The sequence below is a fragment of the Lasioglossum baleicum genome, unplaced genomic scaffold (genome assembly GCF_051020765.1).
Source record: "Lasioglossum baleicum unplaced genomic scaffold, iyLasBale1 scaffold0025, whole genome shotgun sequence".
NCBI classification, from domain to species: Eukaryota; Metazoa; Arthropoda; class Insecta; order Hymenoptera; family Halictidae; genus Lasioglossum; species Lasioglossum baleicum.
Window position 1 is genome coordinate 1340764 of NW_027469085.1, and position 5151 is coordinate 1345914.

Consider the following 5151-nt stretch of genomic DNA (forward strand, 5'->3'; position numbering starts at 1 on the left):
AATATCATCATAGGTCTTGCAAACCCTAAGAATTAAGCTTTGGAGCCCAATATTGCACCAAGACAGAGTGGAACCTCGCGCAGGATACCGTTCTGCAACCGTAGCAGAGATGGACCCGTTCGAAGAATACGCGACCATCCACAAAGGGTCATTCCGATTCGTCGGAGAACGACGTGATAAAGAATAATTGGAATTTATTCTGCGAGGCTCCCCGTCCCACTGACGAGGCGGGGCCAAAGCCTCCGCAAGAATATAAACAATTAACGTCTCGCCCCCCATCGGGGCGCGGTAAAATTATCAAACGTTGACCGGTTCGCGGCTATAAAAAGTTTGGGGAGCACTGCTGTACACCACAAGTGAGAGCTTTTAAATTCGATGCATTGCAAGCTCTTAATATCACCATAGGTCTTGCGAACCCTGAGAATTGAGCTGTGGAGCCCAATATTGCACCAAGACAGAGTGGAACCACGCGCAGGATATCGTTCTGCAACCGTAGCAGAGATGGACCCCTTCGAAGAATACGCGACCATCCACAAAGGGTCATTTCGATTCGTCGGAGAACGACGTGATAAAGAAAAGTTGGAATTTATTCTGCGAGGCTCCCCGTCCCACTGACGAGGCGGGGCCGCAGCCTCCGCAAGAATATAAACAATTAACGTCTCGCCCCCCATCGGGGCGCGGTAAAATTATCAAACGTTGACCGGTTCGCGGCTATAAAAAGTTTGGGGAGCACTGCTGTACACCACAAGTGAGAGCTTTTGGATTCGATGCATTGCAAGCTCTTAATATCACCATAGGTCTTGCGAACCCTGAGAATTAAGCTGTGGAGCCCAATATTGCACCAAGACAGAGTGGCACCACGCGCAGGATATCGTTCTGCAACCGTAGCAGAGATGGACCCGTTCGAAGAATACGCGGCCATCCACAAAGGGTATTTCGATTCGTCGGAGAACGACGTGATAAAGAAAAATTGGAATTTATTTTGCGAGGCTCTCCGTCTCACTGGTGAGAAAGGGCCGAAGCCTCCGCAAAAAATAAACAATTATCGTCCCCCTCCTCAACGGGACGCGGTAAAATTATCAAACGTTGACCCGTTCGCGACTATAAAAAGTTTGGGGAGCACTGCTGTAAAGCACAAGTGAGAGCTTTTGGATTCGAAGAATTGCAAGCTCTTAATATCACCATAGGTCTTGCGAACCCTGAGAATTAAGCTGTGGAGCCCAATATTGCACCAAGACAGAGTGGAACCACGCGCAGGATATCGTACTGCAACCGTAGCAGAAATGGACCCGTTCGAAGAATACGCGACCATCCACAAAGGGTATTTCGATTCGTCGGAGAACGACGTGATAAAGAAAAATTGGAATTTATTCTGCGAGGCTCTCCGTCTCACTGGTGAGACAGGGCTGATGCCTCCGCAAAAAATAAACAATTATCGTCCCCCTCCTCCTCCAAAAGGTTGGTGCGCACTGCTGTAAACCACAAGTGAAAGCTTTTTGATTCGAAGAATTGCAAGCTCTTATTATCACCACTGGTCCAGCGAAACGTGACAATTAAGCTGTACAACCCAATATTGCACCAACGCAGAGTGAAACCACGCGCAGGATCTCGTTCTGCAACTGTAGCAGAGATGGGCGCGTTCGAAGAATACGCGATCATCCACGGAGGGTATTTCGATTCGTCGGTTGACGACGTGATAAAGAAAAATTGGAATTTATTCTGCGAGGCTCCCCGTCCCACTGACGAGGCGGGGCCGAAGCCTCCGCAAGAATATAAACAATTAACGTCTCGCCCCCCATCGGGGCGCGGTAAAATTATCAAACGTTGACCGGTTCGCGACTATAAAAAGTTTGGGGAGCACTGCTGTACAGCACAAGTGAGAGCTTTGGGATTCGAAGAATTGCAAGCTCTTAATATCATCATAGGTCTTGCAAACCCTAAGAATTAAGCTTTGGAGCCCAATATTGCACCAAGACAGAGTGGAACCTCGCGCAGGATACCGTTCTGCAACCGTAGCAGAGATGGACCCGTTCGAAGAATACGCGACCATCCACAAAGGGTCATTCCGATTCGTCGGAGAACGACGTGATAAAGAATAATTGGAATTTATTCTGCGAGGCTCCCCGTCCCACTGACGAGGCGGGGCCGAAGCCTCCGCAAGAATATAAACAATTAACGTCTCGCCCCCCATCGGGGCGCGGTAAAATTATCAAACGTTGACCGGTTCGCGGCTATAAAAAGTTTGGGGAGCACTGCTGTACACCACAAGTGAGAGCTTTTAAATTCGATGCATTGCAAGCTCTTAATATCACCATAGGTCTTGCGAACCCTGAGAATTAAGCTGTGGAGCCCAATATTGCACCAAGACAGAGTGGCACCACGCGCAGGATATCGTTCTGCAACCGTAGCAGAGATGGACCCGTTCGAAGAATACGCGGCCATCCACAAAGGGTATTTCGATTCGTCGGAGAACGACGTGATAAAGGAAAATTGGAATTTATTTTGCGAGGCTCTCCGTCTCACTGGTGAGAAAGGGCCGAAGCCTCCGCAAAAAATAAACAATTATCGTCCCCCTCCTCCTCCAAAAGGTTGGTGCGCACTGCTGTAAACCACAAGTGAAAGCTTTTTGATACGAAGAATTGCAAGCTCTTATTATCACCACTGGTCCAGCGAAACGTGACAATTAAGCTGTACAACCCAATATTGCACCAACGCAGAGTGAAACCACGCGCAGGATCTCGTTCTGCAACTGTAGCAGAGATGGGCGCGTTCGAAGAATACGCGATCATCCACGGAGGGTATTTCGATTCGTCGGTTGACGACGTGATAAAGAAAAATTGGAATTTATCTGCGAGGCTCCCCGTCCCACTGACGAGGCGGGGCCGAAGCCTCCGCAAGAATATAAACAATTAACGTCTCGCCCCCCATCGGGGCGCGGTAAAATTATCAAACGTTGACCGGTTCGCGGCTATAAAAAGTTTGGGGTGCACTGCTGTACAGCACAAGTGAGAGCTTTGCGATTCGATGCATTGCAAGCTCTTAATATCACCATAGGTCTTGCGAACCCTGAGAATTAAGCTTTGGAGCCCAATACTGCACCAAGACAGAGTGGAACCTCGCGCAGGATATCGTTCTGCAACCGTAGCAGAGATGGACCCGTTCGAAGAATACGCGACCATCCACAAAGGGTCATTCCGATTCGTCGGAGAACGACGTGATAAAGAATAATTGGAATTTATTCTGCGAGGCTCCCCGTCCCACTGACGAGGCGGGGCCGAAGCCTCCGCAAGAATATAAACAATTAACGTCTCGCCCCCCATCGGGGCGCGGTAAAATTATCAAACGTTGACCGGTTCGCGGCTATAAAAAGTTTGGGGAGCACTGCTGTACACCACAAGTCAGAGCTTTTAAATTCGATGCATTGCAAGCTCTTAATATCACCATAGGTCTTGCGAACCCTGAGAATTAAGCTGTGGAGCCCAATATTGCACCAAGACAGAGTGGAACCACGCGCAGGATATCGTTCTGCAACCGTAGCAGAAATGGACCCGTTCGAAGAATACGCGACCATCCACAAAGGGTATTTCGATTCGTCGGAGAACGACGTGATAAAGAAAAATTGGAATTTATTCTGCGAGGCTCTCCGTCTCACTGGTGAGACAGGGCCGATGCCTCCGCAAAAAATAAACAATTATCGTCCCCCTCCTCCTCCAAAAGGTTGGTGCGCACTGCTGTAAACCACAAGTGAAAGCTTTTTGATTCGAAGAATTGCAAGCTCTTATTATCACCACTGGTCCAGCGAAACGTGACAATTAAGCTGTACAACCCAATATTGCACCAACGCAGAGTGGAACCACGCGCAGGATCTCGTTCTGCAACTGTAGCAGAGATGGGCGCGTTCGAAGAATACGCGATCATCCACGAAGGGTATTTCGATTCGTCGGTTGACGACGTGATAAAGAAAAATTGGAATTTATTCTGCGAGGCTCCCCGTCCCACTGACGAGGCGGGGCCGAAGCCTCCGCAAGAATATAAACAATTAACGTCTCACCCCCCATCGGGGAGCGGTAAAATTATCAAACGTTGACAGGTTCGCGGCTATAAAAAGTTTGGGGAGCACTGCTGTACAGCACAAGTGAGAGCTTTTGGATTCGATGCATTGCAAGCTCTTAATATCACCATAGGTCTTGCGAACCCTGAGAATTAAGCTGTGGAGCCCAATATTGCACCAAGACAGAGTGGAATCACGCGCAGGATATCGTTCTGCAACCGTAGCAGAAATGGACCCGTTCGAAGAATACGCGACCATCCACAAAGGGTATTTCGATTCGTCGGAGAACGACGTGATAAAGAAAAATTGGAATTTATTCTGCGAGGCTCTCCGTCTCACTGGTGAGACAGGGCCGATGCCTCCGCAAAAAATAAACAATTATCGTCCCCCTCCTCCTCCAAAAGGTTGGTGCGCACTGCTGTAAACCACAAGTGAAAGCTTTTTGATTCGAAGAATTGCAAGCTCTTATTATCACCACTGGTCCAGCGAAACGTGACAATTAAGCTGTACAACCCAATATTGCACCAACGCAGAGTGGAACCACGCGCAGGATCTCGTTCTGCAACTGTAGCAGAGATGGGCGCGTTCGAAGAATACGCGATCATCCACGAAGGGTATTTCGATTCGTCGGTTGACGACGTGATAAAGAAAAATTGGAATTTATTCTGCGAGGCTCCCCGTCCCACTGACGAGGCGGGGCCGAAGCCTCCGCAAGAATATAAACAATTAACGTCTCACCCCCCATCGGGGAGCGGTAAAATTATCAAACGTTGACAGGTTCGCGGCTATAAAAAGTTTGGGGAGCACTGCTGTACAGCACAAGTGAGAGCTTTTGGATTCGATGCATTGCAAGCTCTTAATATCACCATAGGTCTTGCGAACTCTGAGAATTAAGCTTTGGAGCCCAATATTGCACCAAGACAGAGTGGCACCACGCGCAGGATATCGTTCTGCAACCGTAGCAGAGATGGATCCGTTCGAAGAATACGCGACCATCCACAAAGGGTCATTTCGATTCGTCGGAGAACGACGTGATAAAGAAAAGTTGGAATTTATTCTGCGAGGCTCTCCGTCTCACTGGTGAGACAGGGCCGAAGCCT